The sequence below is a fragment of the Pelodiscus sinensis genome, chromosome 17 (assembly GCF_049634645.1).
Source record: "Pelodiscus sinensis isolate JC-2024 chromosome 17, ASM4963464v1, whole genome shotgun sequence".
In the NCBI taxonomy this organism is placed as follows: Eukaryota; Metazoa; Chordata; order Testudines; family Trionychidae; genus Pelodiscus; species Pelodiscus sinensis.
The window spans coordinates 14,454,902-14,477,680 of NC_134727.1; the positions used below are offsets into that span (position 1 = coordinate 14,454,902).

The following is a 22,779-nucleotide window of genomic DNA, read 5'->3' on the forward strand; positions in this document are numbered from 1 at the left end:
GAACGCGGCCGTCTACGGACGCATGGCTGCCAGCCTGGCCGCCAGGGGCCACCAGCGCAGCCGGGAGCAGGTGCGCTGCAAGATTAAAGACTTGCGGCAGTCCTACTCCCGGGCCTGCCTGCCAGGGGCTGACCCGGAGGCCTGCCCCCACTTCCATGCCCTGGACCGCATCCTGGGGCCTCATGCCGTCCCTGCCCCCCCGGGACGTGATTGACCCCGGGGCAGAGAGACCGCTCCTGGACACCGAGGAGGAGGAAGAGGGCTCTGAGAGCCAGGAGCCTGCCGCCAGCCTTCCCAGGACCCGGGACCCCCGAGACACCCCACAGAGCCGCTCGCCTGCATCATCAGAGGCCGGGGAGGCGTCCACCTGTGAGTACCCTCGTGTTCCCCTTATGTGTACGGGGGGCTGGGGCGAGAGGGAGCCCCGGGACCGTGCGCCTGGGCCTTGCCCACCACGGAGCAGCAGCTGGGGATCCTGCAGGGGCCCTGGCCTTGCAGAGGGGAGCTGGGTTTCACACACCTGGGCCCCTGGGGTAATTGACCGCTGGTCTTCTTGCACCACAGCTGCAGCACCGGGGCCTGCAGGGCGCTCCACACCGCCTGCAGCAGCCGCCTGCGCCCGGGCAAGCAGGTCAGCCAGGAACCAGGAGGACTACCAGAGGCGGCATCTCCGGTTCCTGGACCGACAGCTCCGTCTCCAGGACCACTGGGTCCAGGAGGACCTCAGGCTGCGCCAGAGGAGTCTGGAGGCCCTGGAGGAGCAGGGCCGTGCCCTGCGAGGCCACCTCCAGAGCCTGCTGGACCGCTTCCCGTTTCCTCCTCCCCCTGCTCCCCCTCTTTCTCCCCCTCTTGCTCCCCCTGCTCCCCCTCTTTCTCCCCCTCTTGCTCCCCCTGCTCCCCCTGCTCCTCCTGCTTCCGCTCCTGCTTCCTCCACACCCCCTGTCCTCTCTGCCCCCCCCTCCACAACCATTCCCCACCGACGCCCCCGGACCCGCAGTGTGGCAAGATGGGAGAGGCAGCCGGACTCCCACCCCTGAGCTTTCCTTTCCCTTCCTCCCTTCCCTCCCCTCCCCTTCCAGCTCCCTCGTCCCAGGTTTCCCCCTCCCTTCTCCCACCTTCATTCCTCCCTCCCCCACCCCAGTTCTCTGAAATAAACAGACATTTTTGTTGGAAAAACAGGTGTCTTTATTTGACAGTAGGTAGGGAGGGGAAAGGGGAAGGGGGGGGGTAGGGTGGAAGAAGGCCCCGGTGGGGCATGCAGGGAGAGGTCAGTCCTCCTCCTCCTCCACCTGGAAGCTCTCCCGCAGGGCTTCCCGGATCCGGATGGCCCCCCGCTGGGCTTCCCGGACAGCGGCAGTGCGGGGCTGACCGTAGTGTCCAGCCATGCGGTCAGCCTCAGCCATCCAGGCTGGCAGGAAAGCCTCCCCCTTCCGCTCACACAAATTGTGGAGCACACAACATGCCGCCACCACGGGAGGGATGTTGTGCTCGGCCAGGTCCAGACGGGTGAGGAGGCATCGAAAGCGGGCTTTCAGTCGCCCGAAGGCCCCCTCCACCACGATGCGGGCCCTGCTCAGCCTGTTATTGAAGGCCTGGCGGGAGGGATTGAGGTGCCCCGTGTAGGGCTTCATGAGCCACGGCTGCAGTGGGTAGGCGGCATCCCCCACCAGGCAGACGGGCATGTCCACGTCCCCGACCCTGATGTGGCGGTCGGGGAAGAAGGTCCCGTCCTGCAGCCGCTGGCACACGGAGGAGTTCCGGTACACCCGTGCGTCGTGTGCTTTGCCGGACCAGCCCACATTTATGTCCGTGAACTGTCCCCGGTGGTCACACATGGCCTGCAGGATGACGGAGAAGTACCCCTTGCGGTTCACGTACCGGGACGCCTGGTGTTCCGGGGCACGGATGGGGATGTGCGTCCCGTCGATGGCCCCCCCGCAGTTGGGGAAGCCGAGGGCGCCGAATCCCCGGATGACGGCGTCCGGGTCGGCGAGGCGGACCACCCTGCGGAGCAGCACCCGGTTGATGGCCTTGACCACCTGCGGAGAGAGACACAGCAAAGCGTCAATCAGTGGGGCGCCCGGGTGGCTGGGAGCGTGCGTGCCCTGGCAGTGCCCCGCGCCCCACTCCCGGAAGCAACCCCCCTGGTGGCGTGTAGTACGGCCGGGACAGCCCGACCCCTCCGGTGCGGGGTGCCTTCGCCTCCTCCCGCCCCCCCCTTTGTCCCTGGGGCGGCCCATCCCCTCCTCGCAGCCCCCCTCCCCCCCGGCTCGGTGGCCGACGAGCGCCGTACCTGCATGAGCACTGCTCCGACAGTGGATCTCCCCACGCCGAACTGGTTCCCGACGGATCGGTAGCTGTCCGGCGTGGAGAGCTTCCAGAGGGCGATGGCCACCCGCTTCTGGAGGGGGATGGCGGGCCTCATGCGAGTGTCCCTTCTTTGCAGGGCAGGGGCGAGCCACTCGCAGAGCTCCAGGAAGGTGTCCCTCCTCATCCTAAAGTTCTGGGTCCACTGTCGGTCGTCCCAGCGCTCCAGGACGATGCGGTCCCACCAGTCGCTGCTGGTGTCCAGACGCCAGATGCGGCGGGGCACGCCGGTGCCGGGGCGCCGCCGCGGCTCCTCCACGGCCCCCAGGGCGGCCAGGCGGAGAGGCAGGGGGCTGACGTTCCCCAGGTGGTGCCAGGCAGCCTCGAGCCATTGCTGGCAGGCTTGCAGCAGCAAGTCCAGAGCGTGCACCAGAAGGTGCAGGGCGAGCCGTGGCTCCATGTTGCCACCTGCGGCGGTCCCCCCCGAAGGGAAGCACCGACACAGACGGGCACAGAGACCGACGCTTTGCTGTCCCTCGGCGAGGTTGGCAAGCAAGCAGGAAAAGCTGAGAACCGGCTGTCCAGGGGGGGTCCCTTTAAGCACGAGCCTCAGATAGCCTCAGACAGCAGCCACACAAAGCAACTGCTGACCTGATGCCCTGCCAGAACCGGTTTCAGCTGCCCTTAAATGCCCCCCTGCGTCCAATCAGTGTGGACGCGCTAGTTCGAACTAGCAAAACGCTAGTTCGAACTAGTTTTTAGTTCTAGATGCGCTAGTTCTAACTAGCTTAGTTCGAATTAACTAATTCGAACTAAGTTAGTTCGAACTAGCGCTGTAGTGTAGACGTACCCTCAGAGATTAATTTGTTCTTGAAGATAATATTGTTGCCAAGATGGGCAAATGTCATTAAAATTCCAATTTTTACCAAGAGAAGTAGTTCTACACACAAAATAAAATCCCACAAACTAGATGGAGATAGGTTTTCCCTAGCTGGCCTAATTCATCTCTACCTGAACTAGTAGTTTTGCAGTTTGCTAAAATCAGAAGTAAGCCTGCATTCAAAAATAAGTTTTTGCAAAGAGAAATTAGATGCATTTTTGTTGGTGTAGTAACTATTGTTTGCATAGATGTTTAAAATTATCATTCACATTTTACATACATTTCTTTTCTTCGGAAGATTATTTCTAAAAGTTTTCAGAAACTGAAGTTAGCAAAATATTTGTCATTCAGAGGAACTATTTTTGCAAATCTAAAAAAAGTCTCTTTTACTCTAAGAAAAATAATTATTTTGTGCACTAAGATTCTTGGACATAGTTTTCTTAGTAAAAAAGAGTGGAGGCTTATTCTGTGGGAAAAATTACCGCAGTTCTGACATACTAAGAAATACAGACATAAATCCCACACTCATGAGCCCTCTTCCCAGTTTTCAGATACGAGTTCTATTATGAAAAGACTGAGTGCAAGAGCATCCTGGGTACTGGCATGCCAATATTATACTGAATAACAATTCCACAGGTTGGTAGATAACACATTTTACAGATACAAGCAAGAGCCAACGATAAAGGTGATGTAATCTTTAAAGTGATTGTTCTCAAAACTAATTGTTTAGTGTGTTAACCAGTGCCAGAAACTTTTTGGTGAAAAATAAGCAACTTTACCATAACAATACCAAATGTATTGTAGTAATGCCAATACTAAAATACAAAATGGAATACACACATTTGTAAAGGAAGATTGCATTACTGCTTTGAAACTTTATAATTACAGACAGTACACATTAAAAGCGAAAACACCATATACCTTGTCAATATCCATTTAAATTCTTATCTGAGACAGCAAAGAAAAGTGAGACATAGCTTCCAAAAAAGAAACAAACAAAACAAAACAAAAAAACCCCAAAGAATCTAACTGTATAGTTTTCTATTTCAGTTTTTTTTCTTAAAGAAAAAAGAAAGCCATTTGTTTTTGAGGTATGTTCCCTTAAGAATGCCTTTATTTTCATATCTGAACTTCTGCACGTTGCCCCTCTCAAAACAACTCTTTTATAGTTTTAAATTAAGTATTGCCAACATTATTTTCCATTGTTAATACAACTATTGTGCTACACAGCCATGCAGCACAATTCCATAAATAATCAGATTGTTTTGACTTTTTGGAGCAATAATTATCTTCTTTGGACCCACTGCACAGAATGACAGCCCATGTTAATGGATTATGGTTTGCAGGCATTTAAGATTTTACCCAAAGTATACATTTTTAACAATAAATGTTAGTTTCAAAACACATCACGACAAGCTTTCCAAATTGAATATGAACACTCTTACTTTTATGTTGAATTTCTTTCCAATATGGATTACTTGCTATGTTGTTAAAACCCCCAAATAGTTCTAGGATCCTTTTGTGAATAGACCCTGAAAATATTAAAAAAGACAAATCAGCAATGCATACTAGTGTTGCTTTGTGTGTTACTGAAGTCTGCAGCTATGTTCACTGTTTCAAGGAGAGTTTATAATTATGCAAATCTAAGTAATCTCCGTAAGGTACAATATATTTGGATTCACTGGCTAGAAGTCGAGATGCATTTCTTTAATGTAGCTTGTCTTCTGTATAGTTCAGTTTGCATTTCTTATGCTTCATTGCTCCATTGTACCTAGGTCTCCAGGAGTAGCCATAGCCTTTCAGCATTGATATGTTATCTCCATATCTTTGAAATTATTTGGCTTTAGGAAATTACTTAAATGATTTACGTGCATCAACTTAACATTTTGCAAAGCACTATAACTTAGGATAGCAAGCACTGGAGTTGTTTACAATTTAGTTAAAATATACCACCATTTCATCTACAGGTTGGACCTCCCTGATCCAGCACTCTCCTCCTTGTAATAACTTTGCATGTATCTGAAAACCGCTATGTCCCCTCTGTTTTCTTTTTCCCAGACAAACTAAACCTATTTTTGTTGCTTTTCTCTGGACTTTTCCAATTTATCCAGAACTGGGCAAAGTACTCCAGCTGAGGCCTAAGAAGTCCTGAGTAGAGCAAAAGAATTACAGGCAGTCCCCGGGTTACGTACAAGATAGGGACTATAGGTTTGTTTTTAAGTTGAATTTGTATGTAAGTCGGAACTGGCTCCAGATTCAGCCGCTGCTGCTGAAACTGACCAGGGGCTGACGACAGGAAGCTGGAGGCAGAATTGCTCTGCCCCCAGCTTCCTGGAATCAGCCACTGATCAGTTTCAACAGTGGCTGAACCTCGAGCCTGGGACAGAACAGCTGGGCTGCCAGGTAGGTCCCTGCAGGACCAACCCGGCAGCACCCCAGCTGCTCTACCCCAGGGTCCACAACAAAAGCCTGGTCTGCTGGGGGGGGGGGGGGGAGCGCACTAGCAAACCCGGGGAGGCGGAGGGGTCACTGCGGCTTTGCTCCCGGTGTCCCTGGTCTGCTGGAGATGGTCCCCAGCAGACCAGAGGCACCGGGAGCAAAGCGGCAGCGGCGGCGGGGTGCCGCACCTCTGAGGCTTTGCCACAGCAAAGCCTCAGAGGCGCGGGACCCCTCCACCTCCCCGGTTTTGCTCTGGATGTCCCTGGTCTGCTGGAGACGGTCCCCAGCAGACCAGGGGCACCCAGAGCAGCTTTTCTCACCCCGGAGGTCGAGGTGGCGGGACCGCTGCACTCTGGGCGGTCCCGCTGCCTGCGAGCTCCGGGGCGAGAAAGCCCCGTTTGTAAGTGCGGATCCGACATAAGTCGGATCCGCGTAACTCGGGGACTGCCTGTACTTCTTGTGGATTGCTTATGAAACTTCTATGACCCCCCCAAACCTTTTCCATAGTAATTCTTCCTAGACCGTCATTTCCCATTTTGTATGTTTGCAACTGATTGTTCCTTCTTGAGTGGAGTACTTTGCATATATCCTTATCATATTTACTTCAGACCATTTTTCCAGTTTGTCAAAGTAAATTTGAATTTTAATATTATCCTCCAAAGCACTTGAAACATCTCCTGGCTTGGTATCATCCACAAATATTCTAAATATGTTCTCTATACCATTATCTAAATAATTGATGAAGATATGAACAGAACTGGACTCAGAATTGATCCAGCTGGGACCTCACTTCATTTGCTCTACAAGCATTACTATGAATGGTTTTCCAACCAGTTATATACCAACCTAATTTTAACTCCATCTAGGCTGTATTTCCCTATTTTATTTATGACATTATTTATGACAAAATGTGAGAATCAAAAGCTTTACTAAAGTCTTGCTATATTACATCTACCACTTCCCCCCTATTGACAAGGCTTGTTATCTAATAAAAAAGGGTATGTCTACACTACCCTCCTAGTTCGAACTAGGAGGGTAGTGTAGACATACCCAAAGAACCTACCAGGCTGCTTTAACATGATTAGTTCTTGACAAATCAGTGCTGTTACTTATCCTATGATCTTCCAGATGTCTGCAAACTGATTATTAGCTTCGTTATCTTTCCATATACAGAAGTTAAGATAACTGGCCTTTAATCTCTGGGTATGTATAGACCTACATGGCTCTGTCTCCAGAGCCATGTAGATTAGTTTACTAGACATACCCAAATGAAGCAGCGATTTAAATAACCGCCGCTTCATTTAAATTAAAATGGTTGCTGCGCTTAGCCGATCAGCTGATTATTTAAATCGCCACTTCATTTGGGTATGTCTAGTAAACTAATCTACATGGCTCTGGAGACAGAGCCATGTAGTCTAGACATACATTCTGAGTTGTCCTTATTTCCCTTTTTATATGCTTATTTCCCTTTTAGCTTCTATGATAAGGTAACTGCTCTGTGGATATGGAAAAGTCAGTTGATGTGATATACCTTGACTTTAGGAAAGCTTTTGATACGGTCTCCCACAATATTCTTGCTAGCAAGTTAAGGGAATATGGATTGGACAAAATGGACTGTAAGATGGATAGAAATCTGGCTAGACTGTCAGGCCCAACGGGTAGTGATCAATGGCTCAATCTCAGGTTGGTGGTTGATTTCTAGTGGAGTGGCCCAAGGATCCGTTCTAGGAAAGGTTTTCTTCAACATCTTTATTAAAGACGTGGATAAGGGAATGGATTGCACCCTCAGCAAGTTAGCAGATGAGACTAAGCTAGGGGGAGAGGTAGATACACTGGAGGGCAGGGATAGGGTCCAGAGTGACCTGGACAGATTAGAGGATTGGGCTAAAAGAAATCTGATGAGGTTCAACAAGGACAAGTGAAGAGTCCTGCACTTGGGATGGAAGAATCCCATGCATTGTTATAGGCTGGGGACAGAATGGCTAAGTAGCAGTTCTGCAGAAAAGGACCTGGGGATTACAATGGATATGAGTCAACAGTGTGCCCTTGTAGCCAAGAGGGCTAATGGCATATTAGGGTGCATTAGGAGGAGCCTTGCCAGCAGATCCAGAGAAGTGATTATTCCTTTTTATTCGGATCTGGTGAGGCCACATCTGGAGTATTGTGTCCAGTTCTAGTTTGAAGCCTGCTACCCATTCATGTCATTTGGTGTCCTCTAGTCCTTCTATTATGGGAACTAATGAAGAACTTTTCTTTATGCACCCTCTCCACACCACTCATGCTTTTGTAGACCTCTATCATATCCCCCCTCAGTCTCCTCTTTTCTAAGCTGAGAAGTCCCAGTCTTTAGCCTCTCTTCATATGGGACCTGTTCTAAACCTCTGATCATTTTAGTTGCCCTCCCCTCTTCCACCCTCTCTCTTCCCCTCTCCCACCTTCTTTTCCCAGTCTCCCCGAGTTTTGTTCAATAAAGAGGTTTCTATTTTTGAACACACGTGTCCTTTATTTTGTACATCAGGAAGGGGGGCTAGGGAGGGGTAAGTGGAAGGAGGTGAGGGAGGAATGGGGTACGAGCCCCCGATGGGGAGGACTGGGCTGGCTCTGTGGATTCCTCGGGGTGGAAACTCTTCTGAAGCCCCTTGATTGACCCCCCCCTCCAGATGGCAGCCTGCGGAAAGTGCAGCCGGGCTGATGGCCGAGTGATGTGATGTGATGTGCCGAGTGTGGGCATTCAGGGCACTCCAAGCTAGTACTGCTTTGCAAGCGGGGAACCCCTGAGAACTGTCGGTCCGGGGTGGGAGTCGGGTCCCTTTAAGCACAGCCCTCCGCTAGCCTGAGACAGCAGCTCCACACTGTAAGTCCTAACCTGATGCCCTGCCGGCACTGCTTCCACCCATCCTTAACCTCAGTTCAGGGTCCACTCAGTGTGGACATGCTAGTTCGAATTAGCAAAAAGCTAATTCGAACTAGTTTTTAAGTCTAGATGCGCTAATTCAAATTAGCTTAGTTCGAATTAACTAATTGGAACTAAATTAGTTCGAATTAGTGCTGTAGTGTAGACATACCCTGAGGGATTTGGGTTTGTTTAGTCTGCAGAAAAGAAGAGTAAGGGGGGATTTGATAGCAGTCTTCAATTTCCTGGAGGGTGGTTCCAAAGAGGACGGAGAAGGCTGTTCACAGTAGTGACTTATGGCAGAACAAAGAACAATAGTTTCAAGTGACACTGGGAGAGGTCTAGGTTGGATATTAGGAAAAACTATTACACTAGGAGGGTGGTGAAGCACTGGAATGGGTTACCTAGGGCAGTGGTGGAATCTCCATCCCTAGAAGTTTTTAAAACAAAGTTACATAGGTCTGCTACCAGATTGGCAGTGGTATCTTCTGGGATAGTGTTTCTAATTGCTTGTAATCCATCTTCATATGGGCTGTTGGTGTAGAGAGCTTGTACATCCATGGTAGCAAGGATCGTGTTATCAAGGAGGTTATTGATGTTTTGTAGTTTTCTCAGGTAGTCAGTAGTATCTCGGAGATAGCTGGGGGTGTTGGCTGCATAGGGTTTGAGAAGAGAATCTGACAGTCGGAATTACAATCTGGATTTCTATATACAATGCTTCCGCAACAATGCACAGACTGACATTATTCACAAACGAGAACAAGCGACATACAATCTCAGCCACGCTGAACACTGTGCTATCCAGAGTCTCAAAAACAATCTGAACATTATAATCAAACCAACTCACAAATGGAGTGCTGTGGTCATTTTGAATAAGTCCAACTATGACCAGGAGGCAACTAGACAACTTTCCAACACCAATTTTTAGTGACCTCTCTCCTCTGATCCCATTTCAAAATACCAAAAGAAAATACACTGTTTCCTTAAAGAACTCCCTACCTCTACTCAGAACCAAATCCACGCAATGAGGTTTAACAGGTAGTTCAAAATAGGGCTTTATTTCGAACTCCCGTTTCACTGCAACGTGTAGATGCGGGCAGTTATTCCAGGCTTGTAAATTTTAAAAAATGGCGCCCGGCTGGGAAGATGTAGATCAAGCTTGGGATATTTAAATACCGGGCTTGATTTGCAATTCCGAATGCCTACATTTGCAGCCCTATTCCGAAATAGGCTGCAAGTGTAGACATACCCATAGACACTAAATCTGATTTGTCAATTTTATATGTGTTCACTTTTTTTGATTGTATCCCTTTGGTATATATGGTCATGCCAATTTTCTTCCACAATTTGATCTGAGGAAGTGGGTCTGGTCCACAAAAGCTCATCACCTAATAAACTATCCTGTTAGTCTTTAAAGTGCTGCATAGTCCTGTCTTTTTTTTCAGCAAGACCCGACTAACACGGGTACATCTCTATTACTAGAAGTTTTTAAGTCTCAGCTTGACAAAGCCCTGGCTGGGTTGATTTAGCTGGGATTGGTCCTGCCTTGGGCCAGGGGCTGGACTTGATGACCTCCTGAGGTCTCTTCCAGCTCTATGATTCTATGATATTGGCACTATACTTACCCTTTCCCAATGTTCTGGAATCTCTCCCGTCAGCCATGATTTTTCAAATATAATTGCTAATGGCTCAGATATCCCCTGACTCAGTCCCTTGAGTGCTTTAGGAGTATTTCATGAGGCCTTGAAGACATCTAAATCTTCTAAGTTATTTTAAACATGTTCTTGCCTTATTTTAGCCTCTTATTCTACCTTATTTTCAGTGGCATGTTAAATGTGTAATTGCTACCCATCTCTTTGGTGAAAATCAAAACAAAGATATCATTAAGCACCTCTGCCAGTTCCACATTTTCTGTTATTGTTCTCTCCCCACCCATGAGTAGTGAGTCTACCTTGTCCTTGATCTTCTTCTTGCTTCTAGTGTATTTATAGAATGCATTCTTGTTATGTCTCTAGCTAGTTTGATCTTGTTTTGTGCCTTTCTAATTTTGTTTCTATATCAGTGGTCTCCAACCCTTTTATACCCAAAATCACTTTTTAAATGACAGAACAAGCCAAGATCTACCGCCCGCCCCTTCCTTGAAGCCCCGCCCTCTCTATTCTCCTCCTCTCCATCAGTTGCTATCCCCAACCCTTATACTGCTGCTTTTTTTCCCCAATTCTTCTGTAGGAAGAGGTTTTTCCAACATTTGGCTTGTCTAGACTGGACCAAATGTCAGAAAAAATCCTTCTTTTGGAAGCCCTCTTATTCCTCGTGGAAAGAGGAATATAGGGGTGATCGAAAGATCATGTTTGCTCTTCCACTAAAAGAAGCAGAAGAACAAATGCATCCCTGGATGCAGAAATGTTTTTCTGGGATATCTCCAGAATCTTGAAAAACTCCTGAAGTCTAGCCGTAACCTCTCTGGGTTGAGACAGGATGAGTAGATCCTGGGGTGGGAATGAGGGATTTGGGTGTGGGAAGGGGTGAGAGGTTCAAGCTCTGGGAGGAACTCTGGATGCAGGAGAAGGTGGATAAGGGGATGCTGGCTCGGGGAGGGTGCACCAAGCTGGGCACTGTTGGGGTCAGATGTAGGGTTAGAGTACTAAGCAAGCCACAGACTTCTGGATGTAAGGGTTCAGGAATTTGGGTTGGGGTATGTGAGGGGCTCAGGGCAGGGGGTTCCAGTGTATAATAGGATCAGATGTAGGGTCTGGGGGAAAAGGGAGTGCAGGAGTGTTATGATGCTGTGGCCAGATGGGGGCTTGGGCCCAATTTGGGATTTGTTGGCCAGGCTTCATTTTTAAATAAAACACTATGTCAAACAAAAAGTTTCTGCATTGTCTTTATTTCTGAGAAGGGCAGGGAACCTGTTTTGAGTCAGGGGTCACTGATCCACAGAAAAGTCAGTTGGGGCCTGTAGCCAGACATGAACCCCATCTTGGGATCTGTTGGGGCATCTCTCAGTCTTTCCTAGACTGCCCGCTGCGAAGGGATGCTATATCCTAGCAGCTAAAATCTGAGGTGTAATAAGCTCTTCCTATAAACTCGGGGCATCTGAGAGCCTGTTGGTTGCCCTCTGCGACGGGACCCCGGTCCTAGCAGTAAAGTCACAGACGTTAAACTTTTTTTTCGGGGCGCCCTGCAGCCTCCTAGGCTGCCCACTGTGACGAGACCTTGTGTCTCAGCAGTTGAAGACTTGGGTGTAAAACACTGCCCTGACCATCGGCTGACAGGGCCACACAAGTGAGATGCAAAAAAACCCTCCTTCAACCCTCCCCCCCCTGCAAGCTGCACTAATGTGGCCCCAACTGTGTTGGTGGGAACAGGGGACATAGTACTGGGGAAGGGTGCTAGTGGGTGCTTTGGCAGGGGTCAGGGTGCCAGTGAAGACAGAGTTCTGAGGCTGAGGGCAGGGAAGAGGGAACTGGTTGCTGAGAGGGCAGAGGACAGGGTTCTGCAGCAGGGGACAAAGTGCCAGTGAGAACAGGTTTCTGCAGCTGGGGACAGGATGCCAGTGGGGACAGAGTTCTGTGGCTTGGGACAGGAGAGTGGGGACAGAGTTCTGGGAGTGGGGATAGGAATGGAGACAGAGTTCTGTAGCTGGGGACAGGGGAGTGGGGACAGAGTTCTGTGGCAGGAGAGTGGGGACAGAGTTCTGTGGCTGGGGAGAGGGAACTGGGGAGTGGTGGCAGGGGAGAGGAAACAGGGGTGTGGGGAGTGGGAACAACGGGCAGGGGAGTGGGAACAGGGGGCAGGGTGCCAGTGGAGGCAGAGAATCCCCTGTATCTGCCTCCTCCCAGGATTCCCCCCCCCCCCCAAGGGAAGCCAGCACGTGCCTCCTTCAGGCCTGACTCCCCCTGCCCCCCGCGGCACAGGGAAACCCTGCGCGTGCCTGCCCCGGGGCCAAAAGCCCCGTGCGTGCCTGCCCTGGAGCAGAAACACCCCTCCCCTGTGGTGCAGGGAAACCCCACACACACGTTCCCTGGGGCTGAAACACACTCCTTCCCCCCGTGGCACAGGGAAACCCCGAGTGCACCTGCCCAGGGGCCGACTCACCCCTCCTGCAGGGAAGTCGCCATGCTCCTCCTCCAGGGCTGACACCCCCTCCTGCAGTGCACCCGGTAGAGCATCCAGCGCACTTCCGGAGCCCCTGGAAGTGGTGCTAAGCTGTGGGACTTCTGTCCACCCGCAGAAAGCAGGCACTACTTCCATTTTCGCTGGAGGTAGGTAGTGGGGCTTCTTGGGGGTGGGGGTAAAATGTGGGGGGCCAGATGCGTCGCGATCGACTGGTCAAGGCCTTGTGATCGACCAGTCGATCGCGATCAACCTGTTGGTGACGATGGTTCTATATATTTGTGTTATTTGTTTATATTCATCCTTTATAATTGGATCTAGCTTCCATTTTTTGGTAGGACTATTTTTTGATCTTTGAAAATCTCCTGGTTAAGCTAAGGTAGGAAATATGTCAAGAGACTTCTGGATGTGAGGGTTCAGGAATTTCCTATGCAGTAGAGTAATTTGTGCTTGTGCCTTTAATAATGTCTCTTTGAAAAACAGCCAACTCTCTAGAACTGCTTTTCCTCTGAGACTAGCTACCCATGGGATCTTACCTACCAACTCTCAGTTTGCTAATGTCTGCCTTCTTCAAATCCATTTTCTTTATTCTGCTGTTCTCCCTTCGACTACTCTCTAAAAAAATTAAGGCTACGTCTACACTGGCACCCTTTTCCGGAAATGCTTAAAACGGAACAGTTTTCCATTATAAGTATTTCCAGAAAAAGCACGTCTACATTGGCAGGATGCTTTTCCGGAAAAGCACTTTTTCCAGAAAAGCGTCCGTGGCCAACGTAGATGTGCTTTTCTGGAAAAAAGCCCCGATCGTCATTTTCGCGATCGGGGCTTTTTTGCGGAAAAGACTACTGTGCTGTCTACACTGGCCCTTTTCCGGAACAGTTTTTCCGGAAAAGGACTTTTGCCTGAACGGGAGCAGCATAGTTTTTCCGGAAAAACACTGATAATTTTACAGTAGATCGTCATTGCTTTTCCAGAAAAGCAAGCGGCCAGTGTAGACAGCTGGCAAGTTATTCCGGAAAAGCGGCTGCTTTTCCGGAATAAGTGGCCCAGTGTAGACACAGCCTAACTCTACCATTTCATGATTACTTTCACCCAAGCTGAATTGGAGGAGCTTAGAGAGGCAAAGAGGTATGTGGATGAGGCTTTCTAGAACTCACTAGAACTATCTCACTGCCAGTCAGACAGCCCTTCTGCTGTTGAAGAGGGTGATGAAAGGCTCATGGAAGCAGAGGGAAACCGTCTCATAGTTGAGATACTCTTTCCAGATGATGTTCTGGTAACTTCTCGCACTGAGGATACCTCTCTGGGGGAGGGAACTCCAGTCATTAGGGAAAAGGTAGGTGTTAGTAATGGGGGATTTGATCATTAGAAATATAGACATCTGGGTTTGTGATGACTAGAAGAACCATATGGTGACTTGCCTGCCTGGTGCAAAGATTGTGGATCTCTCAAGGTGTCTAGATAGATTTATGTGTAGTGCTGAGGAGGAGCCGGTGGTCATAGTACATGTAAATACCAATGACACAGAGACGGGTAGGAAAGAAGTGCTGGAGGCCAAATTCAGGCTGCTAGGAAAGAGATAGAGGTCCTGGAATTCAATGGTAGTGTTCTCTGAAATGCTTCCAGTTCCACATACAGGGCCAGATATGCAGGCAGATCTTCAGAGTCTCAATGCATGGATGAGGTGATGGTGTAGAGAGGAGGGGCTTAGATTTATTAGGAACTTGGGAAACTTTTGGGGTAGAGGGAGCCTATACATGAAGGATGGGCTCCACCTAACTAAAATGGAACCAGATTGCTGGCACTTAACATTAAAAAGGTCATACAGCAGGTTTTAAACTAAGGGCTAGGGGAAAGCCAGCCACTATGCAGGAGCACATGGATCGAACAGAGCCATCACTTAGAGGAGGGTATATTAATAGAGATTCTCCACGTTCTAGTAAGAAGGAAAGGATGGATGATAATAGAGTATGGGTAAGATCAGATGAGAAACAATCAAATGAAAGTCTAACACATTAGGAAATGGCAGACAGATAAATAGTGACAAATTTTTAAAGTGCTTATATACAAACACCAGGGCTATGTCTAGACTGGCATGATTTTCCACAAATGCTTTTAATGGAAAAGTTTTCCGTTAAAAGAATTTGTGGAAAAGAGCGTCTAGATTGGTGTGGATGCTTTTCCACAAAAGCACTTTTTGCGGAAAAGCGTCCGTGGCAAATCTAGACGCGCTTTTGCGCAAAAAAGCCCTGATCGCCATTTTTGCAATCGGGGCTTTTTTGCGCAAAACAAATCTCAGCTGTCTACACTGGCCCTTTTGCGCAAAAGTTTTGCGCAAAAGGGACTTTTGCCCGAACAGGAGCAGCATAATATTTCCACAAAAAGCACTGATTGCTTACAGTAGGAAGTCAGTGCTTTTGCGGAAATTCAAGCGGCCAGTGTAGACAGCTGGCAAGTTTTTCCGGAAAAGCGGCTGATTTTCCAGAAAAACTGACCAGTCTAGACACAGCCAGGGTGTCTTAACACCAGTCCTAACCTCAGTCCTTTTTGGCAGCAGTGAGTAGCTGATATGTTTTTACGTTTCTCTCATCTTCAGCTCTCAAGTTACAGTTACCTGTCCTGGGTTGGAGAGGTCCAAGGATACTAGTAAATCAGGGCTGCCTGGTCTGGCATGGGGATATTACTACCTGATTCAGGTGAAGTGGTTTCAGCTTTAAGTTCTGTGCAAGAAATCTCTTTGTGACATTAGCCTAACCTGCCTTGTTCTGTGCCAATCACTACTTCTCGTGTCTGTTGCCTCAAAGCTGCTTCTGCCACCTCAAACCTGCAACTATAGTGTACTGTCCACTGCTTTGCAGCAGTCTCCTCTCTCAACTCTTAGGAAGGAATCAGTAATACCTTGTACCTCAGAGTCTTCAGCACCTCTCACTCTTTTTCTTTGCCCTGTACAGTATCCCCTACCCATCCATGCCTGACTACAACTTCAGTCAAGGTGACCCCAAGCATATCTCTCTTGCTCCTTCATCTTCAAACAGTGTCAACTGCATTTTATTGACCCCAAACTCAAAATTTAACTGTATTTTAACCATAGCATGCCAAATGACCATATAAAACTGAAATAGAAATGAGGCCTGGACCATTCAGCCAATTCCCCTTTATTTTCAAAAGATGTTCACAGAATCACCCTCCATCATGGAATCCCAGCCCTTCTGTACTTCTTAAGCAGAAGTTTACACCCAGACACTACAAAAAATCTCCACATACAAGACCTGGATCAGATACAGCATAAGGTTGGATTGGCCTCCAAAATAATAATTACATGCAAAAAAGCAGACTTCAAAGCTTTTTTGTTTTGTTTTACACATTAATTCACTATGTGACACTGGAAAGGACCTGCCACAATTCACAGCTCGCGTGGGTTTGGGGTACAGTTTGCCAGCTTCTATGACATCACAGTATAGCACCTTGCAAATACATGGGTTAGAAAACAAAGCAAAAAAGCCCTTATGTTTCCCCAGTGCCCTTCAATCCAAGGACTTACCAATATTAGTGTGAAAGGTCTGTGATAGAACAGCAGGGTGCCAATGGTGTTTCTTCCAGTGCAGGAGAAGGAGAAAAAATATGCTCATGCTGCTTTCCTGAAGAACTAGGGATGTCTGCAGAGAGACAGAGGAAATATTGCTATAAACATAAGACAGAGAGATACACAGAAACAAAACCAACATTAAGCCATTCAATGAAGTGTTCACAGCTCCCAGAAATGGCAAATGATGAAAACTGACAATCTCAAGGGAGAAACACACTATAAAAGCTGCACCCTGAACTATTTTATGAGAAAAAAGTTCTTGCAGTTCTTACCAAATTGTTATTTAAAATAAGAAAACGGAAATGAAAAAATAGTCTACTCTGCTAAGCCACGTAGTCAGCTTCTCTCACCATCAAACAAACCAAAATAGATCAGATGTACAGCGTCTGACTACAGGGTCACAGGATGACATTTTTAATTACATCTAGAAAACACAACAGTTGCTTTAACTCTGCATGAGTTTTTTTCATTACATTTTGATTGCATAATGATATTCAAAGGGATCTGCAATTCAAATGTGATTTTGTTTAGGATGAAAATCTGCAACTATTTCAAGGGTCAGAGGGCTAAATCACATCTGCTTGTTTGACATTGACTGCATCAAAAAACAAAGAGCTAATCTTTCTCTAGACATGGTCATGTATAAATTACACAATAGGAGATGGTGATAGCATCGCAATGAGTCTTATTCCTAACTCTTGCTTTAGGGCCCAATTCTGTTAGATTAATGAAATCTAGTAGTGTCTATTATAGAAGTAATCTCATTTGACATCAATGGGACTACATCAGTAGTTTGGTATGAATTCAGCGTAAGACAGGCATAATGAAGTTTTTTAGTAGTCGACTGTTATCCAATCAGTTACACCTAGTTGGGCTGTTGGCATATTCTTTATGGGAATTATTCATATCTATCTATCTATCTATCTATCTATCTATCTATCTATCTATCTATCTATCTATCTATCTATCTATCTATCTATCTATCTATCTATCTATCTATCTAATCAGTACACAAAGGCCAAATCCTACCCTCTGACTAGGACACAAAACTGCCCTTAAACTGGCAGATACAACCCTGGAAGATTCTCTTCTGTTTGTAGTTCCTTTGGTGGCATTAAACTGCCATAGCTCTTTCAGCATCTCACATTCCTATAACTGGTGGAAAGGTAGCAATGGGGCAATCCTTGGATGAGTAAATCACATGGTAAATTAGGAAGTTTATAAAATAACACATTTAATTCCACTAGATTCCAGCTATCAGAATATCAGGCTAGCTACTATAACAAATAATACCTAAATGCTAAAAAAGGTCATTTTAGGGTCAAAAGGATTATTGCTAACTTATATTTGACTTCAGAATCTTTTTGTCCCCCAAATAAACCCAATTTCTTTGGTTTTGGAGTATAAAAAATGTCTCTTATCTGTGCGTGCACACAAAAACTCTTTCCCCTCTGCCTCCACAGGAACAGTTGCTTTAAGCCAAATAATTATTTCCCCATAATGTTTGTATTCTAAATATTGTTGTATTAGCAATTTAAGACTCTGAAACAAATGGTAAACCAATTTAATTGATACGCATTTCACAGCAAAATTCAAAGCATAAATGGAACAAACATTGTTATTCTAATGTGTTTTTGTTAACATATGTAAAGAAGTTTGTTTGGAAAATGATTTAGCAGTTTTCAGGGACCTTTAATTCTTAGATCATCTCATTTAAGCATGACTATAAAACAGATACTAAAAACATATGTGTGTCATATAAAAAGTAATAAACATAAAATATTCATTGAAGCAATTCATATGAGCAATCTATAAAACTAAAAAGTGGTAAATTTTCTCTTTAGTGAACAATTGTTTAGAATACATACATTGTGAAGAAATAATCTATATATTAAAAAAGATTTTCCTGTGGGACGACAGAGGAAAATCCCCCCCATCTCCATCCCAGCCTAGCCCTTCCCAGAGCCCATGTAGAGAGCTGGGCTGCCTATGGGCCCAGCCCTCCCCTCCCTTTCCCAGCAGACAGAGGAAAAAAAGGGCCCAATGGGGCTCAGGCCTGGTCCTCTCTGGCAGCCACATGGGGAACCGGGTCTGGCTTGCAGCATGGCCTGTACCCATGCATGGGGGTTAGGGTTAGGCCACAGTGGGGGTGGGGAGGGAGAGAAAGGACCCTGGCTGGCAGAGAAGAGGGGAAAGGAGAAGGGGCCCTAGCTGGTGGGGGAGGGAGGAGAGTGAGAAAGGAGAGGGGGCCAGGGCTGCTGGTCAGGGGAGGGGGAAGAGACAAGGGACCTTGATGGAATTTTTGGGGGGTGGGGGAAGGGAGAAGGGGTCCTGGCTGAAGGCGGGGGGTTGGGGAAGAGAAGGGAGAAGGGAAGCCTGGGCTGGTGCAGCAGGGGAGGAAGAAGGGGCCTTTGCTAGCATGGCTGTGGGTGAGGGAGGGAGAAGGGGCTTGGGCTGGTGCGGGCACAGCCCGGCCCTCCCTAGTGGCTTCATGGGGAGCCAGGGTTGCCTATCCCCTGTGAGAGGGGCTTTGGTGAATGTAGCAAGCAAGCAGTGCAGTCCCCTAGTTAACACATTAACAATGCAGTCAACCAAACATTCTTTTCTTCCCAAACATTCTTGATATAATTCCAAGGGTCCAGAATACATGTAGGCTGCGTATAGACTGGCAAGATTTTGCACAAAAGCGGCCGCTTTTGCGCAAAAACTTGCCAGCTGTCTACACTGGCCACTTGATTTTGTGCAAAAGCACTAACGTTGTACTGTCTGAAATCAGTGCTTCTTGCGCAAATGCTTTGACGTTCCTGTTCGGGGAAAAGCCCTTTTCTGGAAATGTTTTTGCGCAAAAGGGCCAGTGTAGACAGGCAGCTAAGATGTTTTGCGCAAAAGTAGGCAAAACGGAAAAAAGCCCTCTGGGTGCTTGGAGGCTCCGTAGCCACAATCAGCTCTCGGTCTTCCTGGTAATCCGATCCCTCTTAAAGCAGACACAGGCTGCTGAGGTCACCAGGCAGGAGCCCTCTGGCCACAGCTCTGCCACGTGGCCCCTGCCGTCCAGCAGATGCCCCCTCAAGCACGCCAATGTAGACATGATTTTGTGCAAAAGTGCATCGTTATAACGATAACTCCATGCCAATCTAGACGTGCTTTTGCGCAAATACTTTTAACGGAAAAACTTTTCCGTTAAAAGTATTTCTGCAAAATCATGCCAGTGTAGACATAGCCGTATTGAGCAGTATCATACAGTACAGTAAGCAAGGTTATTTTCTAGACTCTGCGGAGTATGTTACAAAGTTATGGCATATATTTCCAATATTTAAAGTAAATCAAAAACAAGTGAACTCGTTTTTACTGGCATCTATGAATGTAAGAATTCTACTGCCAATTTTTTTCTACATGCAACATTACAAGTTCCTTCAAATTTCTGAGAAATACCAGGACTTCTGTATAAGTCATTAACTTCAACATGAATTCTACCATGGTTTCTGTGCTGGAAAAATGGATATAGCCAAATAATAAAACACAAAATTCACAAATAAGATAGAAAATATACACTGTAATCTGAAAAACTATTTGTAAATATTACTAGACTGTAAGTATGGAGAGGTTACACTCCAGTTTTATAACACTAATTCATGATTTGATCCATTTCATTGACTTAATAAGCACACTTCAGGTAATCTTGATTATTCTGCCTATCTAATAGCAGCAGAGGAAGACAATTTGTCTTTCTTTTTGTCTAACTCTAATTCAATGCAAAGAAACCAGTTTATTCCCTGCCTGCTTTAAAACTTCCTCCAAGTTGTTTGTTTCTTTTGATCATACAAGAGGAAATAGAAGTCAAAGTGCTGGAATAATGTACTTACATTTTAGATTTCTCTCTTGACCTTAGTACCACATTGCCTTATGAAATGACAAAATAAATTCTTTAGTTGATGCAAACAAGCAATACATTTATAAATAAAAGCAACATGCTTTCATTATATTACCTAACACTAGCACACCTCAGCAAAAAGATTTCATTTCACTCAGTACACACAGAGTAAATTTTGCTTCTCTGAGCTAACTAATCTGTCCATCCATCCATCTATTCATCCATCCTACTTTATGCTCTCTATACATTCTTTATTGGTTTTTGTGTGGTTTTTTTTTTCTCAACAAAAAATCCTAAGTTGGGGGGGGAGAGAGCGCCAAAACAGTTTGAATTGGGCCCCGCACTTCCTACAGCCAGCCCTGCCCATACCTGCCATAGACCTAGGTTCTATCTGTACCTCAGATAGGGAGCATGGAGTCTGAAAAGAAAAGAAAAGAAAAGAAAAGAAAAGAAAAGAAAAGAAAAGAAAAGAAAAGAAAAGAAAAGAAAAGAAAAGAAAAGAAAAGAAAAGAAAAGAAAAGAACCCCTCGATTACCCTATTCTCCCTGGGTTTGAGCTCAAGTGTCTAGCCCAAGTCTCCACGGGTACGTCTAGACTACAGGCTTTTGTCGACAGAAGTTTTGTCAACAGATACTATCGACACAGCTTCTGTCGACAAAGAGCATATAGCCTACATCCAGTTCTGTCGACAAAGCAAGCCGCTCTGTCGACATGAGAGTGTAGACACAAAGGACAGTGTAGATGCAATATCGCCTTCTGTCAACAGAACTCTGTCGACAAAAGATGTTATTCCTCGTAGAATGAGGTTTACAGCCGTTGACAAAACTGCTGAGTTCTGTCGACGTTATGTCGACAGAACTCAGCAGCAGTGTAGACGCAGGTATAGTTTTGTCAACAAAACCCTGTAGTCTAGACACACCCCACTAGTGCTAAACATCCACTTTTAGAGCTCTAGGTCAAAGGAAGCTAGCACACATCTGTCAAACGTATGTTAGGAGGTTCACTCTGAGATGCAGTGCAGTTGCAGCCTAACAGTATGATTTGGGAAAAACAATTATATAAAATGAATGCAGAAAAAATGCACTGCATGAATAGACTTTTTTGAATCCAAATGACAATATAATTTTAGTGGTGGGGACTCAGGAGTTCCTTCTCGTTCCACCTTCTTAGGGAAAATACAAAGCTCAATTCAAGGTTAAGTCAATACTGGATGCAGGACAGCAGCATTAATGAAGCCTCCTAATGAACTCCCTAGCATTCTGATTATACATCTAGTGCTCTCTAACCTAAGAGTACTAACCAAATCTTATCTGTCTTATGGGAAGCTGTTCTGATGCCTCTTCAAAGCCACAGGGACAAAAATGTCTGTATGTTAATCTAATTAGCTTGCAGAACCACTTTAGACAGTGTGGTTAAAAAGCGAAAAACAGCAGGAAAGGCAATGCAACTGCACTGCTAAAACCAATCACAGATGTTTTTCTACCTGTCACAGTCAAATTCATCTGCAGCCTTTTCTTCTAGCAGCACTATTGTGGTTCAAATTTTGCCTCATCTTTCTACTAAACATAATGCCAAAAGGAAAAAAATCTTTTTTACCATCTTTTGTCATTTTAAAATTAAGATTCCTATAGAATTAGTAACAGATGGATACAAAGTATTCAGATAGAGCTGACCTTGAAATGCAGAGGAAACAATTAAATAAAATTGCAGATTAATAACATCCATTTCTATAGACTGTGGTTAACATGGCTAAATAGAGCTGAAATATACATTTTGTCAAAGGCTTTGAGATTCCCAGTGAGAAAAAGCGCTATTGAGAGCTAACTTTTTGTCATCTTATTTATTTCTGCTCTGGCAATGGCTGAGGCTCAACAAGATCAGGACTCCATTATTCTAGGCTCTGCGTAGATCAGGTGTGGCCAACCCGTGGCTTGTGAGCCACATGTGGCTTTTCTCCCCCGTCAGTGCAGCTTGTGAAGCCACCCCTGCACCGCTTGACCACGACCCACACCTCACGGCTCCCCTGTGCTCACCAGGGCAGGGAAGCCATCTGGATCAAAATGGTGGATTCAGTATGGTGGCCGCAGTCACCAATAGGAGCCTGCTAAGGCCAAAAAGCTCCAAAAAGCCTTCTTAAAGGGCAGTCCTTTTTGGTTTTTTTGCTCTACAACTTTTTGCCCAAGCTCTTCACACTGGATCCAGCTGGATCTTGGCTCTTTGTCCGGAACAGGGTGGCCGCCCTGGCGTAGATAGATGAGAGAGAGGGAGTCCTGTCAAAAGAGTTTAAAATACAGGCAATGATCAAAGTGGTAAGATGACTCTCCCAAGATCATACAGTGGGTCTGAGGTACAGATAGAACCTAGGTCTATGGCAGGTATGGGCAGGGCTGGCTGTAGGAAGTGCGGGGCCCAATTCAAACTGTTTTGGCGCTCTCTACTCCCCACCCCCGCCCAACTTAGGATTTTTTGTTGAGAAAAAAAAACACACAAAAAACCACAACCACATACACAAATATCACATATCAAAAAATGAGGAGTAACATTAGTTCGGACTAAGGGCTTTAGTCCGAACTAACGCGTCCCGGCGCGCACTTCCTGGTTCGAATCAGCTGTGATTCGAACTAGTGCGCCGGCGAGATCATGTTAATGGAGCACGGGATATTTAAACCCCGCTTCATTAACTACTT

General features: G+C 46.5%; 1 long non-coding RNA gene across 3 annotated transcripts in view; it reads right to left on the reverse strand.

Annotated features, from left to right (window-relative positions):
• Positions 1 to 22,358, reverse strand: part of LOC142818706 (uncharacterized) — a 67,370-nt gene extending 45,012 nt beyond the window's left edge. For all 3 annotated transcript variants that reach the window (XR_012896306.1, XR_012896305.1, XR_012896304.1), the window contains exons 1-4: positions 22,126 to 22,358; positions 20,085 to 20,121; positions 16,177 to 16,291; positions 4,633 to 4,719 (exon numbers count right to left, since the gene is read on the reverse strand). This is a non-coding gene — a long non-coding RNA (uncharacterized LOC142818706). The remainder of the gene's footprint in view (positions 1 to 4,632; positions 4,720 to 16,176; positions 16,292 to 20,084; positions 20,122 to 22,125) is intronic.
• Between the last annotated feature and the right edge of the window lie 421 nt (positions 22,359 to 22,779).